Here is a 23,253-nt window from a genome sequence, read left to right as displayed (position 1 = left end):
TACTGGTTTCCTGTCACAATTTTTTGTGTTTTCAAAATGAGTATAGCCAATCACAGGCCCCTTTTTAACATTAGTTGTAAATAAATTATATTTAATATATATTTTAAATCATATTGGTATTTTTTTAATTTTCACAATGTATTTTAATACATCTATACCAATATATCCACAACTTTTCTTATAAAGACATTGGAATGCACCTTCTAATTTTTAGAACAGGAAGTATGTTGTAGGGGAATGTTGTCTATATCCTGTAACACAGGTCTAAAAATGATGGGTCAGATCCTAAACCAATAGGTTGTAGTTCCCTTGACCTCAGTTAAGGATGTGACTCACAGAGCAGAAATCAACCTTTTATCTTTTAAATATATCTTCTGAGATTTGGGGGTGTAATGCAATCCCCCAGAATGAGTCAGCAGTAGTAAAGGTTGAATCTGGCATCTCTGGGTCCAAAAGCATGAGCATCTCCTGTGTGAAATAAAGAACCAGGTTTCATAGCTGAGAGGCTGAAGCACATTCATAAACCACTCTATATTGACTAGCCACTAAATAGAGGGAATCACACTATGTTTGTGTAGGTTACAAAAGGATTAAGAATCAACATGATAAATGGACCTATAGTGGACAAGATCTAAATAGCTAAAATACCAACATCCTTGATGCTTCAAATGGATCCAGGTGTCCATTGTCATGATGAATAGGTCAGGGTTTTGATATGTTAGTTTGTGTGGATGAATGAGTACTCAATTCCATTGATTGACATGACAATAACAGCTGTATGCCATACGTCTCTCTGTATCAAATGCCCATGTACAGAAATATTTTTTGCTATGTCACCAGTAAGTATCAGTGCCATGACAAAACCCCATCAAGAAACAGAATGGAACTTATTTTCTATTATTTGGGTTACAGTAGCATCTTAAGGCCCGATTCAAGAATTTGGCTCAGTTGTGCCAAATTCTGTATATGGGCATTTGCCAGTTATGACATATAGAGAGATGTCATCTTGGCTGGATGACTTTATTCTTGTTTTTGTTATAATAATGTATGCTTCCCCTCCAACCTTTGCCACACAACTGAGTCTGAAGCTATGAGTATATCACTGTGAAAGTAGAGGTTAAGTCTTTGTACATGATTATTATTTTGTAGTTGAAAGTCAGTCGATTCCACAAATGTCATCTGGACCTTTCCTTGCTGCACATCATTGTCATCTACATGACATGGTATGCATGTTAGGCAGTACTCAATTTTTCAGGGATGTTGTTGTGCAAAGTGCATATGTTTTACAGTACAAGATTGCCACCATCTGAAGTTAGTGGTCAGATGGTTACAAGTAGAGTCATTTTGAGAATGTGCACTTTGTAGCTGCATATGCTTAAATAGAGCCAGCCTTTTTTTTAATTTGCAACTCTTGTTTGTTTATGTATCATATTTCTGTTCTTTTCGCAGAGATTGAGTGGTTCGTTACTAACCATTTTTCATGTAGCAAATAAACAACCTTGTTTCATATTAACTGTACTAGGATGTTAACTTCTCAATTTCTGTGGATTCATTTACAAAGGACTCTGCATAGTCGTACTTATGGCTATGTGCCACCTGGTGTAACCTAACAGTAGATCCTTCTCCAAACTGAGTCTATTAGCGTGTATGCATGCCACCTACTGCCCATTATCTCAGCATCTATGAATGTTCTGAGGTTGAGGTTATATAAGGAGCATTGTGCCCTCTATTGCCTCAGTTACTTCCAACTGTTGTACCAGATGACAGTGAACTGTTCCAGTCCCTCAAATCTGGAGTTTTCCTTCAACTTAGTGCCTTTGGATAGTTTGTTATAGTTTATTTTTCAGTGTTAGTGTAGTTATAGTATTGTTAGTATAATTTTAGGTTTGGTTCCATGTGATGACGGAACCAAAGAAGAAGAAGCTAGTTTTTGAGAGATGTTCTTTGTGCCCACCTCTCTTCCCAGTGTTGGACAACCACATTAAATGCTTTAAGTGCCTCCTTTTCTGTATGTTCTATATGCTGGACTTTCTCATCCACAGTGTGTCAAGAAAAACAGAATAGATTGCAGATGCTCTTGCTTAATGAAGATCTTGTTGCTAAACTGTCGGGTTCTGGGAGATCGTTAGACTGAGGCCTGTTTCAGTTCTAGTTGCCTCTTACAGCAAGGCTAAGGTGCCTAAAGGATCCCAGAGATTGGGATCTTCATTGATTGCAGCTCTTGCTCCTGTTTTGTTGGCTCCTCTTGTTGAGGCCATTCCTGTCCAGTATGATCAGCAGTTAAGGAGCCTAGGATCATGCCATCGTTCAGGCCGTGTTTGTTCTGAAGAAAAAGGTGAGGGAAAACTCTCTCTCTCTTAGCAGTGCCAGATCCTTTGGGTTCCATCCAAAAGATTGTTCAACTTCTGAGCTTTCCCTGGATCATGGTGAAAGACCTCTGAAGGAGAGGAGGAGAATCTTCTTCAGAGAGGGGAAGTATGATGTCATTGGAAGAGGTCTTTTCTTCCTTTTTTTTCTTGGAATTATGCTGGCTAACTACCAGGTGGTAGTGATCTGTTACCTATTCCGTCTGTGGGAAAAGATGGCTGTATTTGTACAGGATTTGCTAGATGGTAAGAAATTGGCAAATGTAGTTTTGAGGGAGAGACAAAATGTGGCAAAGCTTGCTGGCAGGGCTTCCTTTGGTACTTCTGACTCTTCAGCCAGAGCTTTGGCATCTGCTGTTACTTTGGGGAGACATCCATAACTCCATTCATCTGCATTGACTGTGAATACTAGAGTTAAAATGGAGGACCTCCCTTTTGAGTGTCATGGTCTTTTCAGTAACAAAATTAATAAACTGTTAGAAAAATTAAAATAAACTAGATCTACTGCTCGATCACTGGGTTTATATCCTGCCGGTAGAAAAAAATCCTTCTACCTCTTTTCATTATTAGAGGCAGTTTTAGACTCAATCTTTCTTATTTTTCTTCAAATCGAAGATGTCAGCATCAACGTCAGCAGACTACTACTTCATCTCAGTCTCAACAGAAATCACTCAGGCCTGGTCTACCTTCAAATTCGGTGGCAGTCAACGGGAGTTACGCAAGCTACACAGAGTAGCTTGCGTAACTCCTGTTAACTTCATAACTCCTCTTCTATACTGCGTCTTCACTGCGCTGTGGCACTTGAGGGCATGGTTTTAAAGCATCGACTTCCAAATCATTTGAGTGAGTCGTCACGGATTGCTCAGTCAATCCAGATAGATCGATCTGATGGTGGAGAATTTTTTGCCATCAGTGAAGATGTACCCTCAGACACAGACCTAAATTGAAGCAATCTGCTCCTTCCTGTTTGTCTTTGCTTAATACAAGGTGCTCAGATTTGATATGAAGATTGAGAGGTGTGGACCAATTGGTGAGGAGATGCCTCTTCCTTTGTTTATAGACAGCCTTTCATTTCATCAACAGTTGGAGCCTTACTACATTAAGCAAGTGGGTCCTAAAATGGAATAGACTTATGCGATACAATTTGAAAAATTACTCTTTCAATTATATCCACAACCCCTTTTTTCAGGGAACCTTCTCATGAAATAATTCTTTCATCAGAAGTTCAGAAATTCCTCCTGATTGATGCTGTCAGAGGTTCCCAAAATTTGTGTGGTCAAGGGTTTTATTTAAGATAATTCCTGGTACAGGAAAGGTAAGGTTTTCTGTCCAATTTTAGACTTAAGAAAATTGAACAGGTTCATTTAGAAGTTTCATTTTCAAATGTTGACCTTAGCCTTCATTGCTTTCACAACTCTCAATTTAAAGGATGCATATTTTTATCCAGCCAAATGATTGGAAATGCCTTCATTTTGTGATTGCATAAAGACGTTTTCATTACAAGGTCTGACTGAATTACTGGCTGCTAAAGTCTTCTTCACTCAAGGATCTTCTAATTCACATCAGCTTTACAAACCTCCCTTCTTACTGATTTGGAACTCTTTCTGAACACCAGGAAACCAAATCTCTGTCCAACTCAGAGAATTCATTTAATAAGCTCTGTACTGGACTCAGTAGCAAGAAGGGATTTCCTCCCAGAAGAATGCTCTATCTTCATAAACCTATCCATTTCAGAGATTCCACTTTGTCAAACGCAGAAAGTCTTTTTGTTTGGGTTTTATGGCAGTGGCTACTTACGTTACTCTGTTTGCACACCTCAGAGTAATGTCACTGCAGCATTGGATTGCTTAATTTTCCTGAGTCTATCTGGGCATTTTCCAATGTTAGTCACTATTGTGGGGTAAGCATTCCTGTCCCCCATTTGGCTGTGTGCCCCATCCCCTTTAGTTTCAGGAAGAAAATGGCCAAAGTCAATGTGGCTGTTCTCTCTATCAGAACTCTATAGCCTAATGGACAGACTCAATATGGCTGCCCCTTTCCTCTGGGTGATCTGACCCAATGGCCAGAGGCAGTATTTTGGCCCTGGTGTGCAGGGTAGGAAGGCCTAGAGGCTGGTGTCAATAGGATGGTCCTGGTTCTCAAGGCAGCAAGATTTAAGGGCTGAAGCCAATAAAGTGACCCTTTTGGTCAGGCCAGCATAGCCTAATGCCAGAGTCAATAAAGTGACCCAACTCTGTGAGATAATTTGGCCTATTGGCACATTGGGGAAGTAGGGCGCCCCTAGAGGTGTATGGCAGCTCGGGTAGGGGGACTTGGGCCCTCCATGCACCTCTGAACCCCAGCTCAAGGCCCTGGCAGTGATGTGGGTACTCACCACTGAGTCAGTGGGGATCCTTCCAAACACACTGACTGGTTCCCTGATTTCCCCCACTGTAGCAATGATTAAGTCCTTTGCGCTACTTCCTACCCTGTCTTCTGTGTTGATGATCCACAATTCCCCGGGGCCTCCAGGGGCCTTAGCTGCTGCAACTCCTGGCAGGTCTGTCCCATCTCTTGGTTCATCCAATATCCTGGAATCTGTCTGGGGCTCTGCATGTATTAGCTCTGGGATTGGAGCCTGTCGAAGCTCCCTGGAGAGAGCCGACTATCTGCATCCTTTCCTTGCAGCAGCCTGCCCCTACTGAGCTGCTTGACTGCCTCTTGTACCCAGTCTCCAGCTAGAGTGTGCCCAGCAGGTTTGAGGGGGCGTGGCCTCCTTGGTCCACAGGGTAGAGGTAACCCTGGGAGAACCAATGCAAGGCAGGCATGCCCTGTCACAGTCACCATTCCTCATGACATTCTAAATTTATTGATGTAATGGACAGATGGATCAAATGTTCCCAGGGGTGTTTTGTTCAATCCCCTTTGCCAGTTGTCACTAACGTCCAGTGCATCCAAGAAAGAATAGGGAGCTCATCTGGACTGGTTTACAGTTTAAGGCCACTGAGTATCTCAAGAAAGGAACTTACATATAAATGCTTTGGAATTAATAGCCATTTATTGAAAGCTGAGTCTCAGATCTTTTCTTCCTCACGTAAAGAGGAAGATTGTTCAGGTAGCAACATATAAAGCACCATTATGTCAACAAGCAAAGAGGTGTCCTTTCTTCCCTGTTATGTGCTGAGATAGTCAATCCGTGGAACTGGTCCATTCTTCGTAACCCTGGAAGTGCTAGTCACTGTGGCAGCTGAGTAATCACGTCTTAGTGATACCATTTTGACTATAGGGATAGCCAAAAGTAGATGGGATAGGTGTGTGGCCTAGCCACAGGTATAAATTTAGAGCCTTCTGCAGAGCTCCTTCTCAAGCACAGGGAACACAGTGATTGAATGAGCTGCCAAGGTATGGAAAATTTGGCTGAAGAGAGAGTTTGGCTGCAAGAGGAGAAGGCCAAAGGATTATAATAAGTAGAAAGGCATCAAGTCCCAAGAAATTAACTGACAGAAGGGAAATATTCAATACAGCTGACAAACATACCCTAAAAAAATCCACAAGAAAAAAAGATGCAGGCAGAAGACCAGCAGCAACGGGAGGGGGGGGAGGGAAGGGGCTACCTAGTGTATTGCATTGAGTGCAACATGATTACCTGTCTCACAGGCAAGTAGTGTATGTGTACGTGCAGTGCAAGCAACTCATGGCTCTCAGAGACAGAATGTGGGCTCTTGAGGCCAGAGGCTGAACTGGAGGAGCAAAGGGAGACAGTTACATAGAGGAGACTTTCAGAGACTTAGTGGAGCGGTCTCACCTCCTGTCCGGCAGTCTTTAAGTGTTACATAGGCTATAAATAAAAATAATTCATAAAAAAGAAAATCCGTAATATTGTACTAATGGTAGAAAAATTGTAATTTCCAGTTAACATTTTAACTTTGTGTATGTCAAATATAACAACAGAAGCTGTGACATTAGTAGGAATATGTAAATGAGTAAAATTTGGATCCATAGGAATATCTTCTCAGGTTGCAGATATACAATATACATTTATTTTTCTGTAAGTATTCATTTGTCTATATATGGACATTCAACATCTTGACAGATGAAAGGAAACATGACAAAGTCAGTCAGTCCAATGGTGCTTGGCAGTAGTGTGGGAGAAGAGTCTAAGGTGCGAGCAGCAGACCTTCCCACAGTGACTACAGATCCACTCATCAGATGAAGATTGGAGCACACTCTGCTTCCTGGCTCCCCTACAGGCCTCAGTTAGGGCTCTCTGATGACTCTGTGCAATGATTGCACCAGCCTTAACTTGACTTCTCCAGACTGAGCAGTTGTGGGCAGAGCTCTCTCAGTTGTCAGTGGGAATGCTGAATTTCTTCAGACCCTGCTTGACCTTGTCACTGTATCAGAGCTTTGGCCTTTCTCTGCATCGTGAGTAGTTCTTGAGTTGGCCATAGAGCACAAACATCAGCAGATGATCTTGAGGCATGTGCTCCACATGTCCCAGACAGAGAGCCTGAAAGCATCCAGCATAGTCTGCATAGACTGAAGGCTGGTTCTCTCAAGGATCTTATTGTTAGTGATCCATTGGTCCCAAGTGATTCTGCTGATTTTTCTCAGACAGCGAAGGTGGAAGCTGTTCAATTTCCATTCCTGCTTGGAGTACATGACCCAGCTTTCACAGCTGTAAAGGAGGGTACTGAGGACATAAGCCTGATAAATGGACAGCATTATATTCAGGGTTAGCAGCTAGCTGTTCCAGACATGTGAGGTAAGTTTGCCAAAGGTGACAGAGGCTTTGCCGATTCTTGCATCAAGTTCTGTATAAAGGCTAAGTGAGCTGGTTAAAGTTGAGCCAAGATGGCAGAAATGATCAACGTTGTCCAGAGATTTATTATTGATGTAGACTTTAGGTAGGATGTTGGTGCCCTGTGAAATTACGACTCTTTTCTTAATACTAATTACCACACCAAACTTGAGTCATGCATCAGAGAATTTATTCATCATGATTTGCAATTCATCAGGTGAATTAACAACGAATTCAGTATTACCTGCGAAGAGCAGATCCTGCATAGTGAGTTGGGTGACACGCCTTTCATTCTGAAATCGCCTTATGTTAAACAAACTGCTGTCTGTCCTCAATTCAATTTGTATGCCAAACTGATCATTTCCAAAAGTGTACTTAAGAAGAATAGAGAAGAAGATGCCAAAGCTGGTAGATGCTAAGATGCAGCCTTGCTTTATGCCAGTATCAATGCTAAACTCAGGCAATGTTTAATTTTCATACTGAATAGTTGCCTTCATTCCCTTATGGAACTCCTTAAATAGGGAGAGCACTTTTTTTGTGGCAAGCCAATTTTCAACAAGATCTTGTATATGCCGTTCCTGCTAACCATGTTGAAGGCCTTTTGTAGATCAACGTATGCTACATAGAGAGATGCCAGTTGTTCACAGTTTTTTTCCTTGCAACAAGTGCAGTGTGAAGTGCATGTCGGTTGTGGGGTGTCTAGCTCTGAACCCACACTGGCTTTCAGGATACACTCTCTCAGCAAAGACTTGGAGTTATTTCAGCAAGATCCTTGCAAGTAATTTGCTGACCACACTGAGCAGTGTGGTCCATTGGTAGTTGTTGCAGTCTGCTCTGTCCACTCTATTTTTGTGTAAAGTAATTGTTTGCATTTTTCAGATCCTGGGGTATGTGGCTTTCTTCCCAGCATGCACAGAGAAATGCATGAATGTCACTTGCAAGCTTTCTCCCTCCTGCCTTTAGGAGCTCCATAAGTCTCTGATCATTGCCTGCTGCTTTCCCAGGTACAATCCCCTTGATAGTTTTCTCTACATCTTCCAGAGGTGGTATTTGATCCAGCTCCTGCATAGTTGGAAGCTGGAGAATGGCAGCTAAGGCAGTATCACAGAAAATGGCATCCTCTGAGTAGAGTTCTGTGTAATGCTCAGACCATTGGTCAAGTTGTTCTTGTCTGTCAGTCAGGATGGTACCATCTTTTGCTTTCAGGTTTGCAGTCTTTTCACAAATTGGACCAAGTGCCTCTTTGATTCCATCATAGGTACCATGAAGGTCCCCTCTTTCAAAGCAGGTCTGAATCTTCTTGCACAGAGTTTGCCAGTGGCTTTCTGGATTGCAGCCTTAATCTCTTTGAACTGAAGATTTCTGGACTTAGTTTGTTGTTAAAGTAAAATTAGGTGAGCTTGCTTCCCCCTTCCACCTCCCCCCCATGAGTGGGAGCAGCAGATGTTCAGATGTTGTGAATCAGACAGGTTGTTGTTTTTTTTTGTCTCAGAGATATCCTTGGCAGTAGCCAGTGTCTTATTCTTAAAATTATTCCATCTGGTGTCACAATCAGGAGAATCAAGTTGATCATTGTCAAAAACACACTCAAGTGCACATTGAAACTTTGCACAAGTTTCAGAATCCTTCATGTTAGTAATGTTGAGGCAAAGTTTGCTTTTTGGGTTTGCATGATGGATCTTTTTAAGATGTAATTGGAGCTTGGCCCTGACAAGGGCATGGTCCATATCACAATCAGCACTATGCATTGAACGAGCATGTAGTACATCGAATGTTTATGTGATGGATCAAGATGAAGTCAAGCTGATGCCAGTGTCTGGAGCGGCGGTACCTCCATGGGACCTTGCTGTCACTGTTGCCAGCAAAATAGGTATTCAAGACTATTAGAGGCACAAAGTTCAATAACACACTGGCCTTTTTCATTAAGGCTACCTGTGTCATGTTGACCAATGTTCTCTTCCTAATGCTCCCAGTCCTTACCCACACAGGCATTGAAATCACTGAGAACAATGAATCTGTTCCTTACAAGGACCTGCTTGATGATTTGTTCCAGGTGAAAATATAACTCATGTTTTAGCTGTTTAGAGGAGTCAAGTTTTGGTCCATAGATGGACAGAAAAGTCAGGATTTCCAAGTTCGTATTCACATCCAGCTGCATTAGCCTCTCATTAATAAATACCAGAGAGGTACATGCTTTAAGGACAGGCTTCTTGACAGCAAATCTGACACATTTGTCTAACATTCTAAGAAATACCAGCATTCTATGTACTGAGTAACTCTTTGTGAGGAGAAAAGTCAGAAAAGTCTGTAATTAGAGAGGTAGATATAGAGATTATGGCATTTTTCTTGTTGACTAGTAACTTGTGGTGGAAACTGCACTGAGCAATAGGATTGCATCTTCTAGGTTTTCTCCTTCACCATTAAATAAAATTGGCATTGAAAAACTGGTTTTGAATTTGAAGGACTAAACATAAGAGACAGAAAGCAAAAAAGAACTAACTAGGAGAATAAGAGGAGGAGAAAAAGAATAAACAAAGCAGAAAAAGACTTTTAAGGGAATAGATGACTTTGGACACTATTGAAAAGGATCAGATGAAAACTTGATGAAAGGGAGTTTGAAAGAGAAGGAGAAAAGACTGAGGTTTTCTTTTTCTGTCTTAATTTTAGAAACTGCCATAACCTGAGGCAAACAGTTGAACATTGCAAAGCACAGCCAATCATCCATTTTACTGAAGTGATTTCCACCTGAAAGGGATGGAAATTAGAAAATGAAAAGTTGAAATAAAAAGAATACATTGGGAATACTGTGCCAGAATGGGTGTATTTAAAACTCTAGTTTAGTAAATCCAACTGAGATTCACCATCTGGTAGCAATAGTGGCAAAAGAAATCCCCAGTATTTTACTAGGAACAGTGGGTGAATTGTGCTTTAAAAAATCCTGTTTTATAAAGCATGCTATACATCACTAAAACATCCAGTTGCATTTCTTTCATTCATTTTCTACGTAAATTCACTTGACTTAATAAAATGTGGTTAAAAAAACATATACATGTTCTGTTAACAATTAGTGTTTACATCTAGAAGTGAGTGGTAAACCTACACGAGGTCCTTTGCGACATAAACAGCTGCATAGAACCCAAGAAGTGCCCTATCTTTTGGTAGACCCCACATCACATGCAGCACTCATGTCCAATCCACCAAGCAAGATGTCATTACCTGTTCCTTATTTTCAGTACCCATTTAATTCCCAGTATAAATAGAAGCAAGTCCCCATTTGGAGAGTTAAGCTTTGGATCAACTTCTAGCTTCCCAGCTGTGTGTCAAGGACACAGCCTCAAAAACAGGGAGGAAGATGTTTCCAAAGGTGGGGGAAGTTCATGGGCTGATTTTAATTGTGTAGAGATGGAGGAAAGAGGACTGTGTTATTGTTGGGAGGGATCTAAATAAAGATTCACACATAGTTTAGTTTACTGAAGGCCCCACAAAAGCTTGCAACATCCCTGTATTGCAATTATTTTTAATAAATATTATTTTGGTGTAGAAAACATTACAAAGCACAATGCATCTGCTCCACAAATCAGGATTGCTCATCCATTTTCTATTAGACAGGAACTTTTATGCTAGGTATAGGAGGAATGGACCCAGCCACATATCCAGAGTCTGAGTACTATCTCAGTCTAGAGCTACTTTCAGCTTTCCCAAGCACTCATTTCTTTTGCTTTCTGGGCTTTTTTAATTTACTATCCATTTCCAGGATCCAGCCCCGCCCGCTGATCCTTCTGTGAACTTCCCCATGGACTCAACCTCCTCATTCATTTAGATGAAAACTACATTGAGCCTCAGAGAAAACACTAAAAGTATAGATAAAATGGCTAAGTCAAAAATTACAGCTAAAAGTGCAATATTTCCTTTTTCGCCTCTTCTGAAGAAAGTGAGAAATCCTTGGAATATTCATTGATATCAACCCAGGTGAGCATTTCCAGGAGAACAAAACTGATTCCCTAATATCTGTTCATGATGTGTGTTAAATTGGAAGTGGAAAATGAGGAGCAATATTCCCTTAAATGAAAAAGCTCAAGGATGATTTTTCAGTGTTCTAGTGTGTCTAAATGGAAGCATCCTTTATGACCTTATCCACAGCATCTCCAGTCATTGGCAGTAGAAGGGGTGCAATAGGCTGCAATAGATCCTAAAGGACTGTCACCCTCCTAAGATCACAGTGAAATACTTCTGGCTACTGTGGAAGAAAGTAAAGAAAATTAACAGTATCATAAATAATACTGAAAACTGAAGGAGACTGAAGGAATTAAATTTCTTTTTGCTCCCCTTAGGTTTAGCCTCAGCCTTTAGCATGTTTGAAAAATATTTCACCTACGTAAGTGATGCCCTTCCAGTGAGAACAGTAGTTTTCAAAAGAAGTTTTTTCTATCAAAAAAAAAAAAAAAAAGCTCCTAATCAAGAGCTGACCTCTGAGCTGTGAAGATATGCATGCAGGGGTCTTATAACTATATTACTTCTGAGATGACAGCGTGAGTATTTGAGCAGACTGGCTCAGCTGCCAAAATCTGAACCTTGCTGAATAGGAATTCAGTGCAGTATATTTTCCAGATGTGGCTTTCATTTTGGGATGGAACCCAAGAGAGACACTACCCATGTTTCCCTGCAACCAGATATGAGCCATCAAAGCTTTTGTGTCATAGATGCAGCCCTAGATGTTTGCCTTTCTTACTCCTCTCCCTCCTTCTAATCATTTGGGTTAATAGGAAAGTCAAAAAACTTGTGCCAAAATAATTCTCATAATTCTCATCTGGCCAAGGAGACACTGGATTCCATGTTTACTAGAGGTGGCAGCTTGCCCCTTGGATAACTGTGTGTTTAGAAATACTCGTTCAGGGTCCATTCTACCATAAATATATGGCTACTTTGAGAATCTCATTCACCTTAAATCAAGAAAAGATTCAATACTAATATTAAATAGGAAGGTTTGAGGAAAAAGTTTTCTTTGTCTGTCAAAACGGTAATATAAATTCTCTTTGTGCCTCATAATATTATATTTTAGAATGTCTTCACAATGTCATTTTAAGATTAGAACTCATTCCTCAATTTAGTTGACTCGAAAAATAAACTGTGAATCACGCAGGAAGATAAAGTATCCTGACCACATTCTCTTATATTTTGCATTTTGTGAAAACCACCTACCACCTGGCCTTCCAGTGAACGACCATTTATGTTTCTATCTTCATCCGTTTCTGAGTTGTGTGAGCCCAAAAATTCCACTTGGAACATATAATGATAATAAATATCTAGTTCTTATCTCAGAAAATTAGTGTCTCCTCCCAATTTCATAATTCCAAAACAGCTGAACCAACTATCTTTAAAGAGAAAAATAATCTTTGGGATGTAGTCCAGTGCTGAAAATTTCAACTGAAATTGATTGTTTTGAGAAACTTATGAGCAAATGAAAAAGACTTAGCATTTAAGTGTGAACTCAGTCCTAAACTACATTGGATGCTACTGTTGACCACAGGATATGCATACAGAAAGAAAATTACAGAATTAGTTATGTGTTTTCAAGGAATTAAGTGTTGAAGATCTAATCTGAAACATTAAAATGATAGGAATTGAAATATGAGAATCCCTAAATCACCATACAGGAAGACAATGTGAGGCAGGTGAGCCAAGGCTGTGATGAGGGATGCAAAGGAGTTTAAAGAAAAGACAATATAAAAATACAACATTTTGCAAGGCACACAATGCATTTGTTAGAAGATAAGGACAATAAATAGTAATCACTGCAATTCTGTAAATTTAAACATAATCTAAACATAACCTTACTTCTAAGAAAAAACTTCATTTGGTCCTTCTAATAAAGATTCTTGTTATGGATAGGAAATAACAGAATCACAGGTGAAAACATTTAGTTGAGCACTATTAAATCAGTTCAGACAAAAAAGGAAGCGGCAGATTTATCATGTTGCTGTTAAACACTTTGTAGTAAGGCGCATTAACACCTTATGTGAAAAAGGTGGACAGCGCAAAGCAAGGGTACTGCAATGGTCATGGACATTCTTGTCTGTCCCACATGTAACTGTTTGCAGTTCTTGCATTGGTTTGGCCTTGAACGTATGTGTGTGTTAACTGCAGTGCTATTAGGAATAAAAACAAGTAAATACGTATCTTCGTCAGTAATGTGAGCAGAAATAAGAATGATTAGACACTGGAAGCAAAACCATTTACATAGTCACTTTGCAGAGTTGTTCCAGTGTACTTAATGTCAATCTTGAAAAAGAAAGAGGAGAGTAAGATACACTGATTTGACTATTAGCTCCTGTATGAATGGGCTTAAAGCAAACAATTGCCAATTAGGAAAAATCAGAAATGTATTTAAAGGTAGTGATGGACAAGGTTGGATTTAAAAAGCTGTTTTACTGTCTCTCATGTGTGAAGCTTTTATTCTTTCCTTTGAGGATATTTAATTGGCCTGGTATGATTCCCATTGGGATTCTTTAATATAATTTACTCTGCTGAGAAAAAAACAAAAAAATTCCACCAAGAGAGCCCATTGAGAGCAGCTGATAACCTAATAATGGAATATCCCCTTGGGTGCCATTCACATGGTTCTTTGGGTAAAGGCCCTAAGGCAATGAGGTGGCTGCAAGCTATTCCCCCAGCTGATTTTTGATGAAACATCTTGTTTATAGACAATACTATGCACAGAGAGGCTCACCAGCTGTAGAAAATTCACACAATCTGATTGAACAAAGCCATATTTCTCAGAGTGTAAATAAACTAATTCAAGACTGCTAGCAAATCTGGAGCCCTCCAGATGGCCCCAACAGATTTCAACAATGAAATATTCTATTCTTCATAGCTTTTACATTTCTGCCATGTGCCATATTTACACTGGTACTTTGTGTTGTGCATATGTGTGTGTAAATAAATATAACCATATTGAATACTTGCTTGCAGTAGAAAGGTTATTATCAGCATGAGTTTGGGATGGCATTTCTCAGGAATATTAAAGTCATAGATGAGAGAATGCGCAGAACCTACCACATAGGTCTCTAATTTTATTTGGGACCATTAGGAATGACTATAATACAAATAATAATTAATAACAACCAAGCATAATGGCAGATCCTGAGCTTTTTTACAGCTTTATTGAGCACAGAGACTGCTCTCTGCTAGCACGTCCTGAGGTGCTATCCATCCCAATAGGACAAGTCATGACTCTGCCCCCATTCTGTATGGCCTGCTGAGCTGTTCAGCCACAGATACAACACACAGGGCAACCTCCTACAAGATGATATAGCAGATACTCTCTCCCTTCATATTAGGCAGCTCCAGTGCCTCCTGGCACATCCCCTGCGGTGGCATGGCTAGGCATCACTTCAGCACAGGTCTGTTTCTTAATGGCTCTATCTAAAATAGCTTTTCCATACTCAAAGTTGTGACTGCATGGTCTGATATTTTGGGACCTTCCAAGGTTAGAAAAAGAACCTGCTCTCCAGAAAGGTAAGGAGGAGTGTTTGGCATCTGACCTTCAGAATGTCACCAGGGAAGGACTGAATGTAGCCAGTCCTATATTGTAGACTTGTGTAACGTGATGTAGTGAAGGGAAGAAGGAAACCCTGGCAGTTTAAAGAATTGTGTGAAGCTGCCCAGAGTTTGTGATAGAAGTACCTTAAGGAATGTTTTGTCTTATGCCCACAGTCACCCGTGTGGGACTATGTGTTGGTGCACCAATCTTCCTACAAATAAATCATAAAGCTAACCCCACTAGAGACATTTGATTGTTTCTATAGGTTACAAACAGGTCGCCTTGGATCTTTCAGCAATACCTCAGTGAATCCCCCATAGGAAAGCATCCTACAGCAGTCTCACTGCAACAAATATTTTCTAACTTCCTTAGTTATCCTGACCAAGTAATGCTGTCTGCACTCTTGAAGCAACAAAGGAGAGGTAAAGTCCCCTTACATTACCAATATACTTTAAAGTGGGCAGAAACAGAACTTATATTCACTTTAAGACGCCTTTAAACAGCCAGAATAGTTTAAAGGGTCCTTATATGAATGAGAATCGGTCCCAAAATGTCCTACAACAGGAAGCCATCTAGCAGACCGAGTTCAGGTTTCCCATCAATGATTGTAGTCAGCTTGGGGAGACCTTTCTGTAAACTTACACAACTTCAGACCATTTATATTTTTTTGCTGAGATCCTCTCAGTGCTCTAGACAGTTAAATGAGGGACCTTTTGGGAACCCTAGTCTACTTGTTGGGCTTGGGAAGGTTGGTGGCAGGTATTGATAAGCCTTTGACCCTTGAAAAGCACAAAGGGAAAAGCACATATTTTGGTATCGATATTTAGTATTTTTTAATACCTACATGTCCTCACTATGTGTATGATGGATAATAAAGCATACCTCATCAAACATAATTCTGAAATAGTTTACTGATCTACACTTTCAACTGAGATGGATGGTTCATTAACCTGAATTCACTAGGTGTATTTTTGGGCAAGGTTCTCCAGAGGATACCTGCAGTTGAGGTATTGGCAGGATCTGAAAATGTCAGTTATCTTGCTTTGCTTTATCTCGCTTTATCATTTCTGTAGCACCATGTGTGGCATGTTCAGGTCATGACCTGAATTCCTTTGACATATGTACCTGAAAGGAATAATCACAGCAAATATGAAAATCTAAAGAAAAACCCTTCCTCTCCTTTTGGATGGCAGTACTACCTACTTAGTTGGGCACAATGCTTTATCCTACAATGGCATTGTCCTTTTGATCAACCTTTGCCTCTGAGGTATTGCTAACCAGGCAATTCTTCTCGAAAAAACTTCTTCTTGAATCCAGCCTTCCTTTTCTGAGACTGGCAAACAAATTCTCCATTTTCATATCCACACTCTCAATGACAGCTCTTTCTCTCCTATAAACATAAACATTTCAGTTTTTTTTCAATTTCTTTGTTAATTTATCATTTTTGTCTTTAATTAACAGTTTGATTTCAAGGATCAATTTTTCTTTTCTTCCATTCTGTATTTAATGTTATCTCCAAATTATGTCCTATCCTTTCAATGTTTAAATGTAAGCATTGTGTTTCAAACAGTCACTTTAATGTAACTACAATCTATGCAATTTTGCATCATTTGTATATGTAAGCAAGGTCTGAGTGTCGGAGTAAAGGGGGGCACATCATTTGCATGGGCTTTGTATCTGCATGAGTACAATTAAGTACTTAGCATAATTTACCTAGGTGCGGAGCATAATGGGAAATGGTTAGCAGGGCTGGGTTTGGGTTACAAACCACTTTTGTGTTAACTGCTGGGGTAATGAAATGTTGTCCTTCAATTGTATGAACAGATGTCAGCAAAACTGTGCTTAGTCTGTTATGATAGAACACTTCACCCTAAACTAGGCAGAGCTCCCCAAGGGTGGCAGGCCGATGTTTCAGCCTGGAAAAGGGGGAGGTAGAGGAGTCTCCTATTGGGATTGCAGGGGCCAAGCGAAAGGGCTGCCCCAGGCAGGGAGTGACTCTCACCTCCCATTGTTAAAAGGTAGACTTAATGACTCACCTTAGAGTCTTTTGTCTCTTGAAAGCAGGGACATTTCCTGTATGACAGCAGAAGGTTTACCTAGGAGCTGAAATCACTAAGAGCTGAAATCATTAGGAGCTGAAATCACTAAGAGCTGAACTTTGCCTGACCACTAACAGAGCAGCAGAGGGGGCCTGGACAGGCCTGTGTTGGACTGGTGCGGCATACGGGGCGGAGCCACACCTGAGAGGTGGATATTGCAACTACGACGGTCAGTACAAGGGCAAGAAGGAAGGGAGAGGCGCAGGACACGCCCTGTACTCTGGGATGGGTTTGGGCTCATTGAGTTCATGAACTCTGTTTGCACTGTTTCCCAAACCAGTGCAGTGTTGTCTCTGTTTTGCTATTAAAAGGTTTCTTTCTACACTCAGACTCTGTGCTTGCGAGAGGGGAAGTATTGCCCTTTGGAGGGCACCCAGGGGATAGTGTGTAATTTCCCAGGTGACTGGGTGGGGGCTCGAGCCAGTTTGGTGTTGTATCATTGAGAGGGACCCCTAGATATAGAACCCGGCCCTTGCTGCTGCCGACTTGGTCTGGCAGAAGGGTTACATATAGATTTTATATGGTTCTTACTACAGTGAGGAGCACAGTATATCTGAATACCTTCCAGTAGTGTGTTAAACAATGTGACTACGCATCTGTCATGTGTTGTTGTAAAGTGTGTAGTGGAGTGTCTTGGTTTGGTAGTGTGATTTATTGGTTTTTCATTTTTTATGTATAAAGATATATTATGATAGGTATGGTGAACAAGCTTATTTATTTGGCATCTGTTACATTTTCACTTTCAATAGATTGATGGTAGCCTTAATGTGTAAAGACTCCACAATGTAAAATTTACACTATGGAATGTTTTACTATTTCAGCTAGTCTCTTAACATGCATTTTGGCTTCTCCCATCGCCAAATATTCAGCACCAAGAGGCTTGTCCTCTATTATTACACGTTTCTAATGTAGATTTGTCTGTAATATAGTTATCCAGGATATAAAATGTAGTACATATAACTAATCACAGAACTATATATAATATACACACACACTTCCCCACCATCTTTCTTTTTCACTGTCATGAATTCTCTTTCAGCATACACGCTTGCCCAATTTATCTGTTTATGTACAACTAAGTCATCCATCACACTTTTTCCTTAGAGCTACTGAATATGTTTATCTAGCTCAAAGTTCATGTATTCCGAATCCACTACACCAACGCACACATGAAATACAGAAACTAATTTACTGCATGTATGGTTAGATGTATTTATATCTTAATGTATATTTTCCCTGACATAAGATATCTAGCATTATTTTTCATCATTAATGGAAATATATATCTGTTTCAACTTACACTGGAGAATATGTCTGACAGCTGCTGTTGGGAATCCTCTTCCTTTATCCATAAGCTTCTTTAAATAAGATGCGTTAGTCTTATTGCCTAATCTTGTGTAATGTTTTTGTGTCTGTGCTGGGAACTAACTCTTGTACTTGGATGTCCTGCTCCTTCTTTTAAGAACATATTCTTCCAAACATAGTGTTAACTTCTTGTTAATCATAGGAAAGCAAAACCAAAAAAGAAACACACACAAAAATGCAGCCAGTCAGGAACAAAAATAAGTTTCAAGTCAAGATGAGCAAGTACTGTGTGGTTTCATTGTCACATGTGAGAAGAAAGGCAAGATGCAAGAGATATGGTTTAATTTGTTCACAGGTTTATTAATTTCACTCGTCTGGCAATAACTAATAGTGCAGGTCATGATCTTTTCCTTAAACTGCTGTCAGTCACACTCCTCCACAGCTGGTCCCAGCCCAGGCAAGGAATACACTGACACACCTCTTATAAGAGTTAAGGGACTGGGAAAAGAGATTGCCTCCTCCCTTTACCAGATATTAGGAGCACCAACCTCATTCCCCAGCTTTTTTAGGGGATGCTTTCCCCTAACTCCACTTCCAATTATTAGGGAACTGAACTCCCTTGGAACGAGTACCTGAACTGGATACCTGACACCAGCAGGTGCCAGCAATACTGTGGGATCTCATTGTACTGAAGCAGGCTCACTTCTCTGTGTAAATTGTGTCTTATTCAGAACTAATCCATTATTGACAGTATTATTTCAATATGAATTCATGCTAATTGCATGTATGATTATAAATGTGAACCACAAATATATTCTAATCTGAAACCAGTAGAAATGGAGTAATTCTGTTTATGTAATTGTGGTTGCTCTGTATTGAAATAATAATCAGGGCATACTATTTTTGTTTTGTAACTGTATACTTTGCTCTTTATTTTACCTTTTTTGCGGTAAAATTAACAATAATACCGCCAATGGGAGTAAAATAGACTTCCAGTGTACTTTTTTCACAATTACAGAGAAAGTATTTCAGAGGTAGCACAATGCCAAACACTAACAAATAGAAATTTGGGGCAAATATATATATACAGTATTATGAATGCTGAAGCTAACAAGGCGTATGTATTGGTAAGTTATTAATAATGCTTGAAGGCCTTTAGGATATTTTAAAATAATACCTCACTGGATTAAATAAACCAAATGAAAATTATTCAGATTGTTTTACAGAAGAACAATGATCTGATATATTCAAATGTATTAATTATATGCAGGGGATAGTGAGGACTAAATGGAGTCATGAGTATAAGACAAAAGAGAGAGAATTCGGGACAAAAGGGGTCCAGATACAGTCCACATATCATAACATGAAAAGTAGCTATATATCCTGAACACCATTGTAATCCTATATTTCTAGGAATGCGGATTGTATTTATTAAAAAAAACCCTGGAAAATATCAGATTTACATACAAAGTTCTCTCTCAAGACTTATTTAGATAACTCAACATTTTGTTTGTAATGATTTCATGTAATAGAATTTTTTTTTAAATACAGGACAATACTGTATTTTTAGCATTTAATGATGTTGTGACTTCAAACTTATTCTGGCCCCATATTTCTTAACTGAGAGTATTTTAATTGAGTGTTTTTTATTATATTTCCTTTGCAACTGTGATAATGCTGTAAATTTATCATAAAAACAAAAAAAAAGAAAGTCCCTTAAAAATTTTTCCGGTGCTATTTCTTCCAACATATTCTTCTATTTTTGTCTTCAGTCTCTGGATTATTTCAAATGAATGTATTATTGTATATATTTTTATATATTTGAGTGTTTGCGTCCTTGACATTAAAAATCCAATTTTTCTGGTATGAGCAATTGTTTGTAGATAGAATAAATTTTTCAAAAGAAATTTAGGCAACTCAATGTGATTTAAACACCTAAATTACACAGGGGTATTTGAAAATTTTATCCATGGACCCCTTATTGTTAAATATTTGCTGAAAATATTATGGGGAGTACATCTGAAATATAAAGAAACTTTGTCAATGAATTCATTTTAAAAAAATTCCCTGCCCTCCCCACAATACTTAATGGAAATTTATCCCATCTTTCTAAATCAGCTATTTCATTGGTTATACATTTAGAGTTATCCTTATGTCTTTCAGTTTATTTATCATTAGAGATTAGATAGTTAGATGCCACAGACACTATTAATGACTCTAATCCCCATAGTATGCTTTGTAGGAACCCTGCCAGATTTAGGTAACCTCTGAATTTTTTCCCAGTGTATTAGAGGCAGAGTTGTAGTTGTATATTTTCCATTATATGACCCTGTTTCCAGGTGTTTATAACTTTACCAAAGTTAACCTTCCAGCTGTCTGCCTCAAACTCTCTCTCAAGCCCATTTACTCCTATCTTCAGCTCAGAGCATTCCTTCCTTTTCTTCTCCCACCCCCTTCTGCTCCTACCTCTCCACCTCAATCTGCCCTTCTTTCCCTCACTGCTTCCCACTCTTACACATTATAGTGAGGCAGATTCCTCCATCTCCATGTTTGCTAGACATGAGCAGGGGGAGCTCTGAGAGCAAAGGAGACACAGTTTCCCTGTTCAGTTCCCTGGTCAATGTCACACAGACTCCAGGCAGGTGGGAGGAGTAATTGATGGAAAAACTTGTTTAGCCCTTGCAGCCTTGGGCAGGAGCATGCCCACAGGAGACGAAATCATTCAAGATTTAACAAAGACATCTAGCTCAGCCAAATTTGAGTGGATTTTTATAAGAAGTGCAAAAGGCAGCTCTATCAGGTGATCTCCTACCAAATTTTAAGTCCCCACTCCCAAGTGTAGCGGCATTTAGAGCTTATCAGCAAAATGCATGTAAAAATTTTTCAACATGAGAAAAACATATTTTCCCCTAACTGTGGACTCATAAGCAGCTGCACCATTTTGGCTGAAAGTTGCACACACAAAAATGAATTCCAGTCTCATGCAGGTATCCTGCATGAAAAATATCAGCCCAGACAATTGAAATTTGGTAAATGTATAAGCAACGGAAAACAAGATTTTTATAATGAAAAGTCTTAGGCAACCTTAAATATAGGTATCACTGCCAGCCCTGCCTATAATTTTAAATATTTCTTTTGTGTATGTTTATATCAACATTCATTTCAATTTTATCTTAATTGTATGTGGCTGCAATTGCCAGGCATTCCAAAGCCATCTCAAATAATATCTTGAGACAATGTGCAGACTTGCCACATGCCTTTTTTCAGTTTGAAATTAAAAGAAATTAAACTATTCATAATTATATCACATGTTCTTCAGTATTTGCGAAAAGTAGTTGTATTTACTGGAAAAAGCCATAGCAAATTCTGATTTTCTAATGTGTAAAACAAATATTTTCTGTCTTTTAAAGAAAGTGTTGTCTTGCCTCTGAAAAAAGTTGAGATAGTCAAAAATAATTGCAGGGAAGCTAGTTCTAAATGAATCCTCCTTGATTAGAATGGATCAAGTTTGGCATAATATCACTAAATCTATAAGCAAGGGCTCTGATAAGAACCTTACCGTGTATGTTAATTATAGAAAAGAGTCAATAATCTGTACAAAATTCAGGGTCTTTAGCTGCCTGAGAATCAGTACAATAAAAGTAATTCTTAGTTTAGGGATTGGAATGTTCCAATTAAAAACTGATAACTAAATAAAAAGCAACAAAAGTGTTGTTTGGTCTATATGATATTCCTTATTAAAATCTATGGGAAAATAATCTAATCTCAGGCATTTACCATTTGCATTGAATTAATCTCTTCCTTTAGCTCATCACCAGATGAATCTTTCTTCAAATTGGCCTGCTAATCCTCCTCCAGTTTTGGAAACAGACTTTATTTTTTCTAAAAGTAATTTAATGTTACAAATGTTACAAATACATTTTTTATAATCTCTTAAAGGTCTAATTTATTTTTTTACTGGATATTTTAATAGCATCCTACAAGGTTTTTTAGACCAATTTATTTAATTTGGCTCTGCTTGAGTTTATATGAGAATTATTTCTCTCCCAGCATTTTTGCTTTCAGTGATATAAAGAAAGTGTGCTATAGTATTGTGTACTTTATTGACCTAATGTTTCACCTATGTGAACCTCATCATGTTGGTTTAATCTGATGTCAGAGTTACATGTGATTTTTAGGTCTAAAGATGCAAAGTGCACTAACTACATTAGTGTTTATTTCAGATTTAAATAGGAAGTCATTATAGTAACCATCTAGTAGAGATTTAAAATTATTTGTGTTTCTGAAGAATGGTCATTTTGAGTTTTCTTATTACTAGATGAGGGTCTGATACAAAATTTGTTAAAGGCAATGAAACTTTCCATCAACTTTGGAATGGGCATTAGATTAGTATTTAAGGCTATAGTTTCTTTGTCGTTTGCAATCATACTTACTTATATTCAGCATCCAAGTAAATGTAATCATATTTCTTCCAAAGTCACCAAATATCTTCCTATATATGGAGCTTCACATTGTATCATTCTAAAAAGTAAAAGATTCATTCTATTTCTTTCGCTCCCTCTCCCTCTCCCCCGCCCACAAGGACTGCACACAATTTTGAAAGCCATTCAATATGGATCTTTTTATGTTCATTTTATTCATGCAAGTATGTTTCCATGGATACAACTATGAAGCTCATTTCTGCTGCAATTTCAGTAAAAGTCATCTGTGTACATCAACACCACCACAAATCAACTTTTCTGCATGTGGCAACAACCTTAGGTGATTCAATCAGCGGTTATCTCTGAAGATCATTTCTGTGTTTGAATTTTGCTATCTATCCTCTTCTTCTTAGTAGAATATAAAAGTGCAAATTTAGCATATAAGAACATTATCTGTAAAAAATAGATTTTCTTTAGTGATGATTTTTCTTTTTGAAAAAATATGACAATCATATCAACATTTATGACACACCCCTTCTCACCACTTATGTGCCTCCACAAACTAGTGAAGGAGCTGTTTTGTACATATGTCTGTGCACTTGTGAACATATATGTATTGTACATCCATCCTTGTAGAATGACACACTAACACATTATTTCATCCTTAGTGTATATAAAGAGAATTAGAATTACTTTATTAAAATTGTTTCTTGTAAATCTACAAGCCATTTAAAATGAAAGT

This window comes from Emydura macquarii, unplaced genomic scaffold, assembly GCF_026122565.2.
Source record: "Emydura macquarii macquarii isolate MOO-44397 ecotype Brisbane River unplaced genomic scaffold, CSIRO-AGI_Emac_v2 contig_1363, whole genome shotgun sequence".
Lineage (NCBI taxonomy): Eukaryota > Metazoa > Chordata > Testudines > Chelidae > Emydura > Emydura macquarii.
This window is presented reverse-complemented; position numbering follows the sequence as displayed.